This window comes from Dipodomys merriami, unplaced genomic scaffold (assembly GCF_024711535.1).
Source record: "Dipodomys merriami isolate MVZ:Mamm:240054 unplaced genomic scaffold, mDipMer1.0.p SCAF_234, whole genome shotgun sequence".
Classification (NCBI taxonomy): domain Eukaryota; kingdom Metazoa; phylum Chordata; class Mammalia; order Rodentia; family Heteromyidae; genus Dipodomys; species Dipodomys merriami.
This window is the reverse complement of record NW_027203760.1, coordinates 1,566,612-1,588,429: the sequence shown is the minus strand read 5'-3', so window position 1 is coordinate 1,588,429 and position 21,818 is coordinate 1,566,612. Positions and strand designations below refer to the sequence as shown.

Here is a 21,818-nt window from a genome sequence, read left to right as displayed (position 1 = left end):
ATTTATTATATTCACTTTTTATCTCCTGTTTATATTCTTGGATGCAATGAGGACTATAAACTTGGATGCAATGAGTCTATAAACACTCATCCATGCATGACTTCTTAGTGAAGGACATTTTTTTTTTTTTGGTCAGTCGTGGGGCTTGAACTCTGGGCCTGGGCACTGTCCCTCAGCTCTTCAGCTCAAGGCGAGCACTCTACCACTTGAGCTACGGTGCCACTTCTGGTTTTCTGGTGGTTTATTGGAGATAGGAGTCTCATGGTCTCTCTTGCCCGGGCTGGCTTTGAACCGCGATCCTCAGATCTCAGCCTCCTGAGTAGCTAGGATTACAGGTGTGAGCCACCAGTGCCCGGCTCCTAGTGAAGGACATTTTTGAAACTTTTTACATTCATAAAGTTTCTCTCCTGTGTGTTTGCTGATGAAAATTTAAGTATAATTTCTTTTCGAAAAAATTCCACATATTTTATTCATAAGTTTTTTCTATGTGTGCATTCAGTGTTGAACACTGAGGTATGCCTTGTGTGTGAAAGACTGCACATTTGCTATAATCACAAGTCTTATATCCTGTTTGGGTTCTCTGATCCAAGCTGATTTTTCTTCCAGGTGATTTTCCATATTTATAAAATTCCTAAGGTTTCTCATCTGTGTGGATTCTTTTATGCCTGCTGATCTGTGAACTCCGTGTGAAGGACTTGCCACACTTGTTACATTCATATGGTTCTCTCCTGTGTGTGTACTCTGATGAACAGTAAGGTCTGATTTCTGGGTCAAAGTCTTTGCACACACATTACATTTTTAAGGTTTCTCTCCTGTGTGTGTTCTCTGATGATGACAAAGGTGTGTCCTCTGAGTAAAACACTTTCCACATTTGTTACATTCATAAGGTGTTTCTCATGTGTGTATTCTCTTATGGACAGTAAGGTGTAACTTACATCTGAAATACTTTCCACATTTGTTACATTCATAAGGTTTCTCTCCTGTGTGTGTTCTCTGCTGGGCAGTAAGTTGTGACTTGTATCTGTAGTACTTTCCACATTTTTTACATTCATATAGTTTCTCTCCTGTGTTTGTTCTCTGATGAAGAGTAAGGTCTGATTTTTGGGTGAAAGACTTTGAACACACATTACATTCATTAGGTTTCTCTCTGGTGTGTGTTCTCTGATGGACAGTAAGCTTTGACTTACATCTGAAATACTTTCCACATTTATTACATTCATAAGGTTTCTGTTCTGTGTGAGTTCTCTGATGCTTTCTGGGACCTAACTTCAAGAGTGGAATATTTTCTACATATTTCATATTCATAGAGTTTCTCTTCTCATGGTATTTTAGTTTGGCAAGTCACTTCTGACTTCTTAGAGATAGATATTGCACATTGCTTATAGTCAGCAGGCTTCTCTGAATATTTCCTCTCAGGTTTTGTAAGGTATAAATCTTTACTGATTGAATCTCAATTCATTACCTGTATAAGGATTCTCTCCTGTATGTCCTTTCTGATTCATAGTGTCTATACACTTTAAGTGGAATGTTTTTCCGCATATAGTGCTTTCAGGTGGTTTCTTGGGCAAGGAGATCAGACTTATCATATTCTTCTCTGTATCCATTATGGTTATAAGCAGGATCTCTGATACAATCCCAATTATGTGGAAAGAATTTGGTCTCTGAGTTTAAGATCTTCCCTCCTCCATATACAAACAACTGAAGCTCATTTGGACCCTCATAATTTTGACTAAAAGGCTCCAAATATCTAAGGGATTGTTTATCTATAGGAGACAGACCAGGCATATATGCAGCAGGCATCTCACCAGGCATAATAGGGGAACCTGTTCTGATGTTGAATGAACTCTACAGTCCTCACTCTTAAGAGTTCTCGTCATTCCTATTCAGCACTAGCTTCTGTTTTGCTCTTTTATTCATGGCAGCACTTCACACAGACATTTATCTGAACCTTCCTGGTACGTTGTAATCACATTTTCCATTTCTTGAACACCTAAAATGATTCATGAAAAAAAGACAAAAACATAAATGAGATCCTTAATGTAAAGGTAAAGATATTTTTCCCATACTATTAGAGATCTTAAAATATTAAATAGGGGGGCTGGGAAGGTGGCTCAGTGGTAGAGCGCTTGCCTTGCATGCCTGAGGCCCTGGGTTCGATTCCTCAGCACCACATAACCAAAAAGAAAAAAGCCGGAAGTGGCGCTGTGGCTCAAGTGGTAGACGGCTAGCCTTCAGCTGAAGAGCTGAGGGACAGCACCCAGGCCCAGAGTTCAGACCCACGACCAGACCCCCCCCCCAAAAAAAACAAAACTAAAATAGGTAATGATTTATGAGAGAATATATTTCTTTCTCTATAATGTGTTAAAAAATAATACTAATATTTTACGATGGAAAATGGATTTTTCTGTTTCAGTTCTCTTGTCTTTTTCATATCAGAGGAATTATTTACACAAATTACTAAACTATTTATGGCTAGCATTTTAGGCTGTGTACTGTTGTAATTAGTATTCTTGATTATTTTTTGAAATATTGTTTTGCTTGATCTTAAGGGTATAGCTGCTTTGGGTTGTTTTATTCTTTAAATATATTATATTATATACATATATATTATATACATATACATATATACACATATATACATACATATATATTATATACATATATTATATACATATATGTATATATTATATACATGTATTATATACATATATGTATATATTATATACATATATATTATATACATATATATTATGCTACTCTATGTCTCAAACATTAGGAGAAGAGTATTTTCTAATTTTGGAGATCATACCTTTTTTTTATACAAGCCTTTTGCTTGTCACCTGAGGGTAAGGTTTTATATACACATCTCTTCGTTTCTAACTTCCCACAGTGAATTATTTTAAGTATCTTAGTAATTTAAAAATTTGTCTCTCTTCTTTTTAGACAAAGTTTCATCAAAATTTATTCCTGTCCCTCAAACCTATGTAAGCCCAAAGATTCTCCAGCTCACCACCTAATTAATCATTCTCTCTAGACTAAAACTTTGATTCTGTATCCCAGCCTCTCCCCACCTTATCCTTATCAGAAGATAGCAGTCTGGGCATAATCATATCCTATACCTGCCTTGTCCTAGCTTCAAAGAAAATGAAAGCTCATTTTCGAAATTTCTAATTTTCTTTTTTGTCAGAACAGTTTCCACACAGAGAAAGAATTGCTAACTTTAACTTTATTGGCATACACAGTTCAGTGTGTATCTACATGCACTTTTTATTCACAAATCTAACAGAGAGAATCACCTAGTTCTCTGCCACACATGGGACTCAGGGGAATTAGGAATATTATTGGTCAATACAGAGCAAGTGAACTTACCAACTCAGTTCTGGATCCAAGATTACTATGCAAGATGCTGTAACTCACCTGTTAAATTCTTATTTTTATTGTGAAAATAGTGTACAGAGGGGTTACAATTACATGGGCAAGATAATGAATACATTTCTTACCAAGAATTGTTGCCTCATCCTTTGTTTCTGGTTCCCATCCCTTCTCATCCTCCCACCGCCTCCCTTCCCACTTCCCTCCCAACCTCCCCCCCCCCGAACAAAAGTTGTAAAGTTCATTTTTAGACATAACGACTTGTGCATCTCATTGTTGCAATGGGTCCACTTGTATCCCTATTTAAACGATTTGTTTTTTTTTTTTTCCCTTCCCTTCCACAAATTACACCAACATCAAATAAAGTGTGGGCAGGGGTTATACCATGGGGGAGGGACATACAAAGCAACAAAAAATAATCTTATTAATATGTTAGAAACAATCGCATTAAAGAAAAAAATTTGAATACTTATCTTGTGGCTCATTTCCCTAACATCAACTTATCTGACCTTTTCTACTTAACTCAGACATATACTAGTTATTGCAAATGAGGGAAACCATGGGGCCTATGTTTCTTTGGGCCTGCCTTACTTCACTTAATATAATTTTTTCCAAGTCTTTCCATTTCCTAACAAATGGGGCAATATCATTCTTTCTGATAAAGGCATAGAATTCCATTGTGTATATATGCCACATTTTATTGATCCAATCATTTACTGAGGGGCATCTGTATTGGTTCCATATATTAGCTATGGTAAATAAAGCTGCAATAAATATAGATGTGCGGGTAGCTTTAGTGTGGTCTTGTTTGTGATCATTTGGGTAAATGCCCAAAAATGGGTTTGCTTGGTCATAGGAGAGCGCTATGTGGAATCTTTTGTGGAACCTCCATACTGCTTCCCAAAGTGGTTGAATAAGTTTACACTCCCACCAACAATGCAGTAAGGTTCCCTTCTATCCACATCCCCTCCAGCATTTGTTGTTATTAGACCTGTGAAATTCTAGTCTGAGGCTTCTCCCATATATAGCTCTTCATCTTGCTCCAGCTTGACAATCAATTGAGGTTTAGGAACACAGTGCCCTGTTAATAAGAAACAGTGGAGAACTATTGCTCATGCTGTTTCAAATTAGCTGTAAGATCTCAGATATCCTTTTTACCAGGTTGCTCTAAATCTTCTTTCTCATTTCTCACTGGCTCCATGGTTGACTTTCCCCCAGCATTGGTTGAAACTTTGCAGGTTGTGTGACTTGAACTCAGTTCTTTTCTCCAGGCTAACATTCTATCAGTTTGAGCTTGGCTCCATTTCCAGTTAATGAGTGCTTAATTTGAGATAAGTGTCTCAAGGAACATTTACTGGCATTACTGGCTTCAAAATGAAAGCCTCAAATTTCAAACAACTAAGCAGCATGGATAACAGACGTGAACCACTGCACGCACACACACACACACACACATACACACACACACACACATACATATACACATATACATATGTGTATATATGTGTATATATACATTACATATATGTACATATATATATATACATATATACATATATTTGTGCATATATATGTATATATACACACAAATATACATATATAAGCATATAAATACCTATATACCTATATGCATATATATATGTGTGTATATATACCTATATACATATATATGCATATATATATGTGTGTGTATGTATATGTATATAGGCATATATATCCATATATAGGTACATATATGTATCTATGTAGATATACACACATATATATATGCATATATATGTATATAGGTATATGAATATATATACATATATATGTACATATATATGTTTGTTCATGCATTTTCTAGATTATATATCCACCCACAATAATCACCTCAATTTTGTGGAGGCTGTCTCCTGCTTAGGGAACATAGTTTGTAATTTTTTGTCAAACTGCTGATTTGGATTCTTGAAGAATGAGAATTACATTGCCTTGTAATGTATATAATCCACCTGACGATTTCCTTAGAAACAAATAACACTTCTCACAGACTATAAACTTACATTAAAATAGCATTGAAAATTCGATAAATATTCACATTTCTACTAAAAACAAATCATTTCTGGGCATCAGTGGTTAACGCCTGTAATTCTAGCTACTCAGTAATCTTAGACCTGAGGATCTCAGTACAAAGTCAGCCCTGGCAGGAAAGATGTGAGACACTTATCTCCCATTAACCACCAGAAAGCTGGAAGAGGTGATGTGGCCCAATGATAGAGTGCTCACGCTGAGCTGAAGAGCTGAGGCATACATAGCAGGCACCTCGGGCCAGAATTCAAGACAAACCACCAACAAAAAAATCATTTGACCTTTCAACTTAATGTGATATTTTCAGCTCACCCAAGGACACCAGGATGCTATATGTTTCTAGCATCACAACTCTATAAAGGGTCTTCTGAGAAATATATAATTCCTGCCACTCTTCCAAACTGAACTCCACAGCCACATCACCAAATGACACCAGCTTCTGTAAGGGCATATTCCATCAATTTATTATCACTGAGTCATGAAAACACCGAGGCTGGAATTTCTTTGTTCTATATGTGTGCTTTTGTCTCACATAATGTGTTTGGAGCTTGCTCTGTTATGTATACAGTGAGAGAGAAAAAAAATCAACGTAAAAATATTTTCCCCCATAGGGGCTGGGAAGGTGGCTCAGTGGTAGAGCGCTTGCCTTGCATGCATGAGGCCCTGGGTTCGATTCCTCAGCACCACATAAACAAAAAGAAAAGAACTGGAAGTGGCGCTGTGGCTCAAGTGGTAGAGCACTAGCCTTGAGCTGAAGAGCTGAGAGACAGCGCCGAGGCCCAGAGTTCAGGCCCCACGACCGGACCCAAAAAAAAAATATTTTCCCCCATAGTAACTTGGTAATTACAAATACTAATTTTTTCTTTATTTTTTAATATAGTTATGTATATATTTTTTATTGTGAAAATACAAATAGTTTTTCTAATACATCAAAACACACTTCTGATTCCAGCAATAAAGACAAGATAAACAGTTCTAAAAAGCTAATCATCTCGCATGACAACTTTAAGTATAATTGGTAGTCTGAAAGTGTGTGTTTAGCTTATTTTGGTAATATTTACAACATACCTGTGGAACAGTGAAGTAAACAAATATTTTTCCTGAAATCCTATTCAGATTTTCTATTAAATAGTGCTCTCATAAGCAATCACAACATGGTCATTACACCATATGGAATAAATAACATATTAGTAGATCTATGAAATGCAGTGTCCAGGTAAATGTTAAAGGGTGTAAAAGTACTCAAAAATAGTAAATGAATGAGTTGGCTCTCATAAGATTTGACCTAATACTCAAAATAAAACATCTTATATTAATCATTTTTGTTTTTAAATTTCTAGATATAAAAGTTTGTTCATAGATAGCCAGATGCTTCCTTCATAAGTAAAAAAGAACTGCTAGTATGCACTTTTATGAACATTGCCTACTTCCTATAATACCAAATATATATTTATTACCATAAAATGATTCTTAACCAACTTTGCATTTTAATAGGCCTAAAGGTTAGGATGCATGTAAATGGATAGAGGCTTGAGGAACGTTCAAGAAGACCCCCCAAAAATGTGAAACATGACCACCACAAGAAGGATAGGGTAAAAAAATAAGAAGAGGGACATGATCTAAAAAATATAGAAGAAAAGTTTTACAAATTGCAATAAAATACGGTACTAATTTCTTGTTAAGTGCTTAAAAGGAAACATTTTTTATTCCCAAATTGAAATCCATTACAATTGAACAATGGCCAACAATCCCTCCAATACAGTCATGCTTGAAAATATCAGAGGTGAATGATGAGTAACACACAAAAAGGAAAAATATATCTGTAAAGTGTTGAAAGAAAACAGACTTCAATACACAATCCAGTGGGGAAAGGGCCTCTTCTAACAAAATACATTGAAGGTATTTCTAGGGAAAGAGAATGCTTCATTAACACATCATTTTAAGTGTTACAATAAAGTATCCTGCTTCAAGTGAAAAAATGCCAACATCTATCTACATAGATGAGAAGATTATTAAAATAGTAAATGTGTAGGTAAAGGAGTATATAGAAAGTTGATGTGTAGGGGAATGAACCCCAAGATAAGTATTCAAATGGTTTTTTTTGTTTTGTTTGTTTTCCTTTCATGAATTTTTTTCTATCATATGTATAAGATGATTTCTATGTTGCTTTGTATGTTCCTCCCCCACAGTATAACCCATACTTGCACTGTTTTTGATGTTGGTATTATTTGTGGAGGGGAAGGGGAAAAAAATCGTTTAACTAGAGATACAGGTGGACCCATTGCAACAATGAGATGTACAAGTTGTTATGTCAAAAAACGAACTTAACAACTTTGGTGGGGGTGGGGGGAGGAGAAGGCTATGGGAAGGGATGGGAAGGGGAAACAACGAGGAGAAAACAATGCTTGATAAGAAATGTACTCGTTATCTTGCCCATGTAATTGTTACTCCTCTGTACGGTATTTTCACAATAAAAAATAATAATAATATGAATGAATAATAAAGAGTAAAAAATGGTAAAAAAAAAACCTAGAACTAATTTATAAGTGTATAAATAAATACAATGGGGTTGTATTTAAAAACTTATGTATTAAAACAAATGTATTAAACAAAATATGGTATTTTCAGGAGAGAATTCAAATTCACAGTTTAAGGAAATAAATACCAGGAACCTGGTAACAGAGTTAGTGGAGTGGGGTCAAAGGGAAGGGATAGTTGAATGAAGAGAAGAAGCAAGGCCTGCAGTCATACAATTCAATGCATATCTTACAAAATTAAGAAAACTGAGGGGAGGGGTGTAGTTAAGAAGGATGGGTTGAATAAAATGTGTCACATTGATCAAGATGCATTGTATTCATGAACTGATTTGTTGATTGGTAAATCCATTATAGAACTATTAAAAGATAATTAAATTTAAATTTAAATTATTGAAATAAAAAAGGAATGTATAGAATACATATTGTATTTAGTTCCTCTTGTGGAAGGAAAACTTATAGCATTAAATTCATGATTCATAGTGCATGAAAATTCAATATGTAAATATATAAGTGTATTAAAAACAAAGTACATTAACTGGGCATATGGATCACTTAATATTGAACTTGCCTGGCAAATATGAAGGCCTGAGTTCAAAGAATTAATTCTACAAAAACATGTAAAAAGGGAATAGATTTAGGTTATAAATATAATTATTCCATTGAAAAGTAACTATATTATGCCAGATAATTCTACTGTGAAAATATTGTAAAATTTAAATGTTCCTAGTAAACGTACATTGAAGTACATCCAGCAAGTTAACTTCCTATGTGTTCCTAACAAAGAATCTGACAGTGTAGGAAATTTGTTTACTTGCAGTTCTATAGTATAACAATTTTCCTGCTCATGGTACTTCTTCTGAAGCTCTATGCTTCAGCTTGAGAATGGCCTTTATTCTTTACATTAAAAAAAAATCTCTGGTTATTTCTTTATAACGAAATTTTCAGTCAAATTACCAGACTAGATTATAGCGACTTTATAATATCCTTTCCAAAAAATCTTGCAGGCTTTGCATATTTTGATTTGCACAAATTCAGTGGAACATAAAAACAAATTTTTGAAAAAGTATGGCACCTGTATTGAGCATGAAGTCTTATTTGTATCCTATGAACAATCCAGTATAACAACTATGTACATCAGATTTAATTTGTAATAGGTATCAGAGGTGGTTCACAGTGTATAGGAGAATGCCTGCAGGTTATATGAGAAGTGATTTACAGTGAATTTAAGGTGTCTGCAAGTTACATAGCAGCAAAATAAGAAATAAATATCAGACGAGAGAAGCAGATAATAAATAGCAAAATGGCAATCAAAATAAAACCTTATTAATACTGTATAATATAGGAAATATATAAGGCACTGTCAAACACGAACAGAAGAAAGAAAACTTAATGACAGAAAACTTAAGACATGAACTAGAGAGAAGTACAAATAAAAAATATAAATAGAACGCATAAGCAAAAACTAATAATGAAAAATACAAGGAGTGATAATATGAAGGATATAAACATCAGACAAAAATATATTTTTTGTAGACTTGTTTTATTCTTTTCCCAAGTAAAGAGAGGATAGTTTTTGATATCAGGAATATGAGTAATTTACTGTTCTTTAAGCAGATGTAAAGCTACATCTCTTATGAAAAAAAAAAAAAAAAACTTTGACAAATGATTAGAAGTTGAACACATTTTCTACCAAAACAAAAACGTTCTCACTTATAAAGGAAAAAAAAAATCCCTGGTGGGTGTTTTGAGTCCCACCTAAAAATAATAAGTTGAAGAGAAAATTGAATAGTGCGAGAGAGTAACGACATGTGTGGTGCAGCTTAACATTTGGTTCTTTTGAGAGGCAAATTTAGTGTTCTAAAACCTTCAGATCTCATCTGGCCACCTGATAGCTAGGGTTATGCTGTGTGGGGGTATCTGGTTAAGACTGCTAGAGAAGAAAGTGCTAGTACATTCCAGATCTTTCTATTTGGTTTTTTTTTTAATTTTATTTGTGAACATAATGTACAGTGGGGTTACCATTCCATTGGCAGGATAATGCATACATTTCTTACCAAGTATTGCAGTCTCCTCCTTTTTTTACCCTTCACCTCCCTTCCCAGCCTACCCCCTCCCCCCCCACCAAGTCCTTCCCCCCTCCCCCCCACCGACATTGTAAAGCTCGTTTTTGACATGACAATTTGTACTTCTCATTGTTGCAACAGGTCCATCTGAATCGGTAAAAGACTTGTTTTTCCCCACAAGTTATACTGACATCAAATATAGTGAAAGTGGGGGTTATACTCTGGGGGAGGGACATACAAATGACCACAGATACAGACCACTTATAATAACTGACATATCATACACTTTGATAATAAAAGTTTTATGCTGAAAAGCAAAGTGTGCAAATCCATCTTTAAAAGGCCATGCAGTTATAATATCTTTAATCTACAAATTTTGTAGAAATAAATATGAGAAATAAAAATACGTGATAAATACATGAAAATTAAAAAATATATTTATAGTATTCTATGAGTGTAATAAACACAGGGGAAATTACAATGGATCTCAAAGAAATGTATTTTACCATTGTGATTTATAGAATATTAAATGTAGCCACTTTCTTACTTCACCTTTTAAATAAAAACAAATTCATTTGGGTTGGGATTAAGGCTAAGTGGTAGAGTACTTGTCTACCATGCATGAAGCCCTAGATTCAATTTCTAAGCACTACATAAACAGAAAAAATAGGAATTGACATTTTGGCTCAAGTGATAGTGTGGTAGCCTTGATCAAATCAAGATCAGGAATGGTGACCAGGATTGGTCCCAAGTTCAAGCCCCAGTAATGGCAAAAAAAAAAGTTGAAATATGCATAGTGTCTTCACATGGATATCTTCGGGAGGTTGGGGGAAAGCCAGAGAACTTGAAGGAAATGGAGTGAAAAAGTGCATCTGAGGAGGTCATTAGGCATTGATGAAAGTAAGTTATACAAGTCATGATTCACAATGGAAAGATTGTGAGAGAGTGAGGGTATGGAAGACACAGAAAATGTACTCATTACTTGACCTAAGGACTAGTAGTTTCCCCATAGATCACCACTATATCAACCATAGAATAAATTAATTTTGAAACAATTTCTCCATGGAATTGTGTGAGCATAGAGTGAAAAATATGTAACACATTTAGAAGAGCAGCTAAAATTATTAGAAATAATATACAGCACTTAATTTGAAACATGAAATACTGGAGCTTAGGTTGAATATTGATTTTATATAAGCGATTAATAATAATCTCATTCTATTGTTGTATCCAATTAACTGTTAATAATAAATATTCAGGTAAAAAAAAACAAACGAATACTTCTGGCACAAGAATCTCATCCTACCATAGGTACTAAGGAGGCTACAGTCTGGAAGCCATACTGGGTAGACAGCTCAAATTAAGGAGCTAATCAAAAGGTTGGAGGCATGGCTCAAGAGATAATGCCAGCAGTGAAGGAGGAAGCTGAATACTGTGAGGACTGTGAGTTCATGTTCCAATTCTACCACAAGAAAGACACAGTGGAGGCATAGGTAGGTATATACCATGAGTTTCAATGTTAGACACCAAACATGCAACACAACAAATCCTCATCTCAGACATAAAGAGAAAAAAACTGATTGGGGGAGGGGGAGAGGAGAAGAGCAAAGGGACCAAAACAATAAGGAGGGAGAATGGTCCAGTGTGGAGTGTAGAGGAGGGGGAGAGAGAGAAAGGGATAGGAATAAAGAAGAGAGGAAGGGAGGAAGCTTCATAACATTAGATTTGACTGTTACTTCTTGAATGGGACACCAACACTACCCAATAAAAAAAATCAAACAAGATTAAGTGCCTCCAAGTAAAACCTTGTACATCACAAGACATGATCTACAAAGAAGGAAAAGCATGGTATGAGAGTAAATATTTGTGTATTTCTCTAAATTGACTAGTACCTGGAATGAATTAGAAAATATAAAAGAAAATCCTACAAGTAAGCCTAACACACAAAATCTAATTTGACAATGTGAAAAAAGATTGAAGAGATTTTCTACAAAGAATATGTATAAATAGGTGATTAAAACATATAAAGAAGTCCAATATCAATTATCATGACAAAATTCAATCAAAATTATATTGAAAAACTACTTTATACATGTTGTATGGACATAGTTTAAAAAACAGTGACAAAAATTATCCAATATTTAACAAGTTTGGGGAAGGATGTGAAAATAATATGAACCCTGACACATTTCTGGCAGTAATATAAAAAATCATAGGTATTTTTGAGATTCCTAAAAGAACTAAGTCAAGCATTACACAGAAATAGGATCCAGGACACCTATTTCTGGATTTGTACCTAACAGAAGAGAAACCAGAACTAGAAGAAATATTTTGAGAATTACTGTACATCCACTCACAATAACCACAATATAGAAGCTTGTAAATGATAGATAAATTATTTGAAAGCAAGAAAAATTTACTACCTTTTATGGCATGGATGAAACTTGAGTAAAATGAGATAAATAAAGTACCTAAAGGAACAGCATGGTATGATTTCACTGAGCTTCCAAGGATGAACAAACTCATAGAGCCAAAAATTATGAAATTTCCTGAGTCTGGGGTAAAGAGGAACAGGAGCTGCATATTTAATGATTATACAGCTTCATATATGGAAGATTAAAAATGTAATAGATGGATAGTTGGATGGTTGTAACATTACTATAGATCTTTTTTTCCATGTATGAGTGGTAACCTTCCCTGTGTAAACTCAAGCAAATATGCTTGCTTATGGGGACTTGGGGACCAAGTGCCAGTGAGCCTTGGGGCCACTTGTTTCCTCTTCATCTCTCTATCTGTTCATGTCTGTGTTTTTCTGATTTTCTTTGGCTCTGGAATCCCATAAGCCTGCCTTGAGTTACAGGTAGCCACAATTTCTTATAAAGTGGGTAAGAAAAATGTCAATGCTAGCCTTGCGCTGAAGAGCTGAGGGACAGCACCCAAGCCCAGAGATTAAGCCCCAGCATAAAAAGAAAGAAAGAAAAATGTCAATTCTAAGAGCCATGTCAGCAAAGGTAAATTGATCAGTAAGACAAAATAGTTCCCAAATACAGCATGTCAAAAAACAGTGAGAGACACATGGGGAGAATGGGGACTGAAAGAGAAGAAGAGACGGCGAAAAATATATAAAAAGCAGGAGAAAGAGAGGAATAATGAAAGTTAATGAGTAGGAAACAGAATGAAGAGAGAAAATAGAGAAAAAAATCATGAGAGGACACCTAGGGAAAATAGAGAGGACTTTCCATGAACACCACACCCTATGTCATCAACTATGATCAAGTTTTATGTAGTCAGAGATCAGGAAGAAGTTCAAGAAGTATGTATGGAGAGTAGTTTAATTACATATAGTTTACTCAGTCTTCTATAACATTTGAAACTGTATGTGAGACAACACTATTTCAGAAACACCGGTAAAACCTCTTTAACATAATCCAACATTACTCATAAAGAGGTGATCTCTGACAAGTTGCCAGCAAATGTTCACTTTACATGACAAGTGACCTCCTCAATGTCTCTGAATCACATAGCAAGTGTAACTACTTTTTCTCACATCAGAAAAACTGGAAGCAAGTCTGCCCTCAATTTAGACAGACTGTAACTTATTATAATCTACTCATTCTAAAAACCATCTTTTTTTGTGAAAATACCATACAGAGGAGTTACAATTACATGGGCAAGATAACGAGTACATTATGAACCCAAGCTAAGTATTCAAATGTTTTTTTTTTTTCCTTCATGCAATTGTTGCTAACGTATTTATAAGATGATTTCTATGTTGCTTTGTATGTCCCTCCCCCATGGTATAGCCCCTATTTTCACTGTATTTGATGTTGGTAGAATTTGTGGAGGGGAAGGGCAAAAAAAATAATTTAACTAGGGGTACAGGTGGACCTATTGCAACAATGAGATGTACAAGTCTTTATGTTGAAAAAGGAACTCTAAAAACCATCTTTATCTGATTTAGAAACATGTTCCTAAAGCAGAATCATTTGTTCTGTTTTCAAATAGTAGACACCCTAAGCTTTCTAAAATGGAATGTGGAAAATGAGAAATAAAAATCAACTTACCAGAGATCCTCTCATTCTTTCTTGCTGTTGACAATGAACAGAAGATTCTGGAAGCATGGCTTAGAGACAAGGCAATAGACATAGTCAGGAAAGAACCTGTGTGATTATGCTCCAGATTCTCCTGTTCAAAAATTCCACATGGAGTGAAAAAGCACAAAAGCCTTCTTATGGGAAAATAATCTTTTATATCTCAAGTAGAGTACTAAATACTCTCCTGAAGATGACTCCACAGTCCATTAGTTAGTAGACAGACAGTATAAAAGCAATTCATTTCTAGTTTAATATATATACAGAATTCATAAAACTAAGGTTCCTAAAAATAATTGAATAATTGAAACAAAAATCCACACCTTCAGGAACCCTAGTTATTGATACTTAGGGTTATATGAATTATTTTCTATTCGTTAAAATGGATTCTAGGACTCCATTGTGCTTTTGTACTCTATCTTACTCAGTTACATATTTAAACTCCATAGAGAGCATATAGGTTATAACTCAGTACTTTTTCACCCATAATTATACAGGAAAATTTATACAATACATATTACCTTCATAATATTTCAGTAGTGATTTTCAAATGGCACATTTCCTTGTATCCAAATACTCAGAGCACCCTTGTGCAATGACTTGAAATTTGCCATTTAACCTGCTTCACATAATCAGTAAAGATTATGTAAATAGAGGTTTGAGAAGTCCCTAATTCTCACTTTCCTAAACAATCATATGAAGAATTATGGCCATCCTTAGGGCTAGGAATGTGGCTCAGTGATAAAGTGCTTGCCTAGCATGCTTGTAGCCCTGGGTTCGATTCCTCAGCACCACATAAAGAGAAAGAGAATTATGGCCATCCTGATGTAGATAAAGGGCCTAATAAAGTTGTAACATGAAATACTAGTCATAGGATTTACAATCCCAACCAACAACCACAGCCAATGAACCAGAAGATTAAAATCTTAAGTTACACAAATAATACTAACACAAAATTCCAAGCTGATGACACCCCAAAATGCAGACCAGTAAAAATAAACAAATTGCATACTATATGCTTTTTCTTGTATTTGTTGGCAGGAAATCCTACTATCCAGACCGGGTTTTTTTTTTTTTAACAACTGCATGGAATGGAAACTCTTAATATAAAATAACATGAACTTCATAGTGATATGCATGAAAAATGAAAATCTATAAATTTCATTTAGGTCCTTTCTGCTAAGAAACACAATATGAATCATTTAAAAGCAACATCTGCACATTCATATTGGGTTTTCCACTTTACAAGAATGTTTTCTTACTTTAAAAACTTGCAAAAAAATTTTATACACTAATCGATATTCAAATACTCAAGACCAGGCGTGTTGTAGATTTCAGGGTGGGATTTTTTTTTTGTTTTTGTTTTAGGATTTGTGCTATCTTTAAAATTGAAAGTCTTATTTCATATTATTTTATTAGAAATATAATCTGTATCTAAAAGAGTGTATTGTAATTGGGCTGACTTGTTTATGATTTTAATGTTAGCTACTCAGAAGTTAGAGATCTGAGCACCACAGATTGAAACCAGCCGGGGCAGGAAAATCTAAGTGACTCTGATCTCCAATAAACTACTAAAAATACCTGGAAGTGGAGATATGGATTAAATAGAAGAACATTAGGCTGGAACAAAAGAAGCTCAGGGTCAGTGTCCAGTGCTTGAGCCCAGGAACCAGGAGTAGCACAGAAAAACGGGCACTGTAGTGTATTTAAATTCTATTGAACAATTGTTTTGGAATACATATTTTAGCAGTCTCTCATTTTAAGTAATGTAAAATAGGCTCATTATTGTAGTGGAGAAGTTGTATCTAGTCAAGAACAAATAAACTGGAGAATATCCATACTAGTAACATTTTAAGCTAGGAAAATCCATAGGAAGTGCAAAGGATAAAAGGGATCAACATGTTTCACTAAGATATTTTAAAGGAATGTTCAAGCTTCATTGACTTCAATTCCCACAAAGAATTTCTTAAGTGAAATAATACTTCTTTCAGCATTTTGAGACAAAATGGATAACACTAGCTAATATTTTGTTATATTTTACATCTACAAAACATACAAACTTGAGCAGGACACAGTACCTCAAATTTCCTTCTGTAACAATCTTTGACCAACAATTTCTGAAATGCAGGTAAAAACCAACGAGTTAAGGCTACTATCAGTATATCCATAGGTGGGACATTTCAGAGAACATGCACTAGAAACGATACTGTGGAGACGCTGAATAAATTAGTAAGAACTGATACAGATAATTTCAGTTGTGATAATTATTCCTCCACCAAAAACCACAGCCCCATATCCCTTCTGAGAACTAGGCTCTGTCTGATTTCTCAGGCAAGTTTATTTCCTCTACTAGTAGTTACTGTTAATCTTCCAACAGCACCAAGTGATTGGGAGTGTTAGAGGAAAGAGTACCACCTGAGTCTTGTGCTCTAGGAAATAGAACCAATTTTTGCTTAAGGCAAGGAAGCTGGAAACATTTTGCCCTTACTTGCCTTTGTGCCTCTGCTCTGTAGGGCTTGTCAGAGTTAACAACATATCTTCCTTCAAACATTGCTAGGCTTCATTGCTTAAAAGAAAGAAGAAAAACAGGACCATCAAACACTACTGTAATATCTCATGTGTACATGTTCCTAGAAAGAAGGTCTTGTACAAACACGTGTTAACTACAGCGAGGAGTGCTAAGAAATCTAACAAGGGAGGAGAACAGAGACACCTCTAGGTGAAACAACACAGAAACCCAAAATACAACTGCAATATAAATGGAGTCAAAGCAGACACACACTTCACAATTTCACTACAAAGGTTACCATGCTCATCTTACACCTGGGCAAAGTTTAATAAAGTCACATGGCTTAACAGCAATGATTCATAGTCATGGAAATATAAATGCACAATTCCCTGTTGTTCCTATTCGGGAGAACTACCCAACTTGCTGTCAGAGCTTTGAGAGCTAGTTTCTGGCACCTGGACGCACAAGGGCTTTGGCAACACAAACTCTTGAACCCTGAACAAATCATCAGCCCCTTACTGGAGTAACATGTGGAGGATAGACTCCTTCTTGGGTTCTGCATCCAGCTCGCAGTTCCTGCCTGACAGTGGAGAGATACTTTCAAGTTACAAGTCCCAAGCTCCACTGAAGCGAAAACTTCCAGCAGCAAGGCAAAGGGAAAGGAACTGGAATTTGCAGGCTGAAAATACCCACAGGGAGTGGGGAGGCTCATGCGCAGAACAATATTTGCCCCTTAAAAAAAATAGAAACCAAGCACTTTCAGAGCATCTGTGCTTCAAGGGAAACTACAATTCCCACAATGCACTGTACCACCCTTGAGGAAGTGGGGTTCCACCAGTGCTAGACCCTAGGTCCCAAGACTGTATGGTTGTCTATGGACTTTTCTCTCCCACCTGTGGAAGCATAGGTAAGGTTTTTTTCATGAAAAAGTACGGTTTTCCTCCTGAATCATTGTTAGGCCAACCGAAAAATGGAAATTGTATTGGGATCATGAGATTAGATGGCTTTTTAATTCTTACTTATATTATTATAATTGGGGTTATGAGACTATTTTGGTTTTGTTTTTATTTAACAGATAATTTCGGTTGAATGTAAATCATGTCCTTCTTTATTTTTTATAATAGCTCCCTGCTCACTATAAAAAAGGTATTCCCAGACACTAAACTGATTCTTGGGTCATTTTCCATGCTCTCATGTATACACAGCAATAAAGTAGCAGAATTGCTAGGTAGATATGCAGCATAATCCTTACACCAATTTAGATTTTTCAAAAATCTAACAATTTCCCAGAAACACCCAAATTCCATCTATGAAATTTTAAGGAGTTTTTGGCTGTTTCCAAATTTTTCCTTTCCTTTTAGGTTTTTTTTTCTCCTCTTTTCTTTTCTTTTTGTTGTTGTTCCTGTGGCTTGAATTCGAGGACACTATCTTTTCTTTAATAATTTCTCCAGCTAACTAGTGAAAAGCATCCTGTGCATGAGTAGAGTGGCGTTAGAACATGGTAAATCACCACCTTGCTGTTCAAAGAGAAGGTGGTTTGGGCAGATCAGGGAGAATGTGGATAATGTGCAAGAGTGAAGCTTGATGGCTTGCCCCAAACCAGTCTGTTTTTGTTTTTCTGTTCTGCATGCCCTACTTTGGTTTGGATTCCTAACTCTTTTCTGATCCTAAAAGTTCCTCTAGGGAAGTCTAAGCTATCTCATATTTCTCTTCCCTGAAATTGTCCATTAGTCTGTGGAATAAATCTTTGTTATCTTAGGTTCTTAGTGTGGGAGCAGTCAGGACCCACTTTTAGAAGCCAGGCTTTTGGCCTGACCTATCACAATTGCCACACAGTCAGTAATAGATAGGCATCATTTGGAACAAGAGAGATCCTTTGCTGATAATGCAGCTTCAACAGAGAATTACTAAATCCTCATGAAAATCTCCCTCGGAAATCTTCTCAAAATAAATGTGTAAGCTGAATCTATACAGGCATAACAGGACACCTATAGTCCAGCAACTTGTAAGGCTGAGCAGGGAGGATCATTCAAGCTCAAGAGATGAAGGCCATTCTGGGTAACATATGAAGATTGAGTATCAAAGCAACACAAGTGCAGCATTTCCTTACCAGAGGCTCTGGGTTTGATCCTCAGTACTAGAAAAACATTAACCTAATGCATAACATTTTAAACTAATAATACATCTCTTTTAATGCTGAGTGCAAAATTTCCAATTTTTCTTTCTAAACACCAAACATGAATCTGCAGTTTTATAGAATTGCTAGATGACTGTAGAGAAAGGACATGCTTAGTTTCTTAGCTCTGTGAAGAACCATGAGAGTAGAAAACAATTGTAAGGCATTTCTTACCTCGTTCCAATGACATCAAAGACATGTTGCCAGTGCTCATTGATTTGGCTAAGGTTGGCATGCATCATGACAGTTGTCATCTTGCTGCTGGCCATAGAAACTGCTACCGCATTTGCTTCAATTGGGACTTGATTGAACTGAGGAAGATTCTTTCCTTCATGTAGTCCTACAAGAGTAATTTAAAACAGGAAGCTTCACTATTACCCCAATTCCTTATTCTTTTTTTCAATTCTAACCCCCCAAATGCATTTCTTCTTTACCAACAAATATATGCATGCCTCTTAATGATTTTTGTAATTGAAAAATTCTCATCATATTATGACTTAACACAAATTTACAGGCTAAAAGGTCAAGAAAGACCCTCTATGCATATTCATGAGGTGTGATAGTTGTTACTTTCTTAATGCAACAGCCTCTCTAATTTCTCTCCATTCTATCTTACTCGAGAACCTACAAATGGATGGAACTCAGTTTGATTAACTATAAGAACATTGGTCTTATTATTTATATTACATCTGGGGCCTAGTGACCACCTAAAATCATCATGTTCATTGTGGTTGACATCTGCCCTTTGTTAGTAACTAGAATCCTTAATAGGTTTGAGACATCAAAATGCTTCAGGAGACACAAGCCCCTCATCCTACCAGACTTGCCAACCCAGAGGAAGCAACTGCTCTCAATACATGCCCACCTACAAAGGGTTCACACTTCTCACCTCTTTATAATCTTTTCATTTCCTTCAGAAAGATGAAAAGTAGGTCTAAATACTCAACAATTACAGAAAACACCTATGTAACATTAGATTCTCAGCAGTGACTAGAGGGTTCTAACTACATCCACCTGAGAATGCCTGCTGGCTCACTTTCTGAAATGTCACAACCTCTTCTTCAATGGGAGGTCTGTTGTATCTAGAACTTGTTTCCATCTGGCACCAGGTATCCACACAGCTCTTTGATTTCATCATTTAACTGAATCCATGAATTGAGTCTGTCTACAGTCTCTTCTTTCCTGATAGTCACCTTCCTATAAAAATGCATTTGGCTGCTGAAGATAGCGAACAAAACAGGTATACCATTCCCTGCTAAGAAAAGACTGTAAATTTCATTCTTTTTAGTCAGCATCATTAAGGATTTAAATGTATGTTTTCCTCTTACAACCCTCAGGTTCAGTATCAACAGACATTCTCAAGGCTTGCTGAAGTAACACCTGTAGCACCCCAACAAAACTGACTTTTACTCATTGCAGATCTATTACAACTAGGTGATAACAAACATCAGAAACAAGAAAGGCTGGATATATTAAGGACCCCATAAATTTCTTCTGTTTTAGGTCTTTTAACTATTCAGTTATGAATGTTAACAACCTGCTAATTTAATTCTCACTCAAACCTTTCCCCTTTTTAAAACTAATCAAAAACTTACCATGTTAAGACCAATGTCCCGTTTTGATTTAATTTCTAATCCCATCATGCTGTATATCAACCATTTATAATACAATGCACCAGGAATAATAAAGCCATATACTTGAGGGAGAATTGAAATAAAGAAAAATAAAACCTAAACCAATGTCCACCACTCATTTGATCCTACACTTCAAATGGTATTGCATAGGTTTTGCATAGAAATCATAGAAATGTTAACCCAATCCAGTCTGTTCTACACAGGGTGATGCAAAATATCCAATGCTTCATTGTTTACAAGCAACTTTAGCAAGCAGGCTTCAACACAGAATCATCCTCCTTACAAGGTTAAGTGGTTTACTCTAATAAACTTGACAGTAAATAATGTAATTAAGCCTAGATGAAGGTACAAAGAATTCTGAGGTCTTAAAAGTCTTGAAATACATTCAGTTAAAAGGGCTACAGAAGGTCCTTTGGTAAACTATTAACACTCACTTCATAGAGTGAAGTAAAAGAGATTTTCTTGTTATGTACAAAACCTCCCCAGGTTTTTCAGAGAGATGCAAAATTCCCAAAATGTAGCACCAGGTACACAGACAAACCTGTTTAAAGGCTTGATTGAAATTCTATCCATAGAAAATCAAGCTTTTTGTTTCCATTCTTCTAACACACATTTTAGCTTTTACATCTATGGCCTTTCAGAACCCAGATTCCTAAATAATCTCACAATGGCTTTAAAGTCTCCTTTACCTAAGCTTTTAGAGAACTTTCCCAGTATTCCAAACACTTTCCTGTGTGTAAAACTTGAATAAAGAACTTCAGAGGACATTTCAAAATGAGATGATGAAGTACATTGTCATTTGAATTGTATGTATTTTCATTTTGTTTGTTTTGTTTTGTTTTAATTTTAAGTTGGTTGTAGAACTTGGACTCAGTACCTGGGAGATGTCCATGAACATTTTTTACTTTTTTTTTTTTTTTATTGTGGCATGAACTTTTTTTTCTCAAGGCTAGAGCTCTACCACTTTCAGCCACAGGGCAACTTGCATTGAATGGTGTGTTCTTTAAAAATCTTTAAGACTATTTGAAGCCTTTAATTTGTCTTCATCTCACCACTGACATAAACTTTCTACCACTCTAAGCAGGATTCTATTGGTAGCAGTTAGCAACTGAATATTCCTACCATCTGAGTTCAAGGAGCTGATTTGGTCATTCCAAAAAGTTTAAAATCTCCAGCTCTTCTAAGTAAAATTTTCATTGTATGTGAACATATTTACCAATGTAAGAGCCCCCATGCTTAGAGGAGCCTATTAAGACTCCTACTGGTAGAGTCACATTAGCTGCTGGCCAAGCAAGAGGCCAGCAGAGGCTTCCTACAGCAGACACATAACACTTATCACCATCTATCCAGCGAAATTTGAGCTCCACTA

At 35.5% G+C, this 21,818-nt stretch overlaps 1 pseudogene; it reads right to left on the bottom strand.

Moving 5' to 3' along the window:
* Positions 1-631: 631 nt before the first annotated feature.
* On the bottom strand, positions 632-1,299 carry LOC138835376 (zinc finger protein ZFP2-like; annotated as a pseudogene).
* Between the last annotated feature and the right edge of the window lie 20,519 nt (positions 1,300-21,818).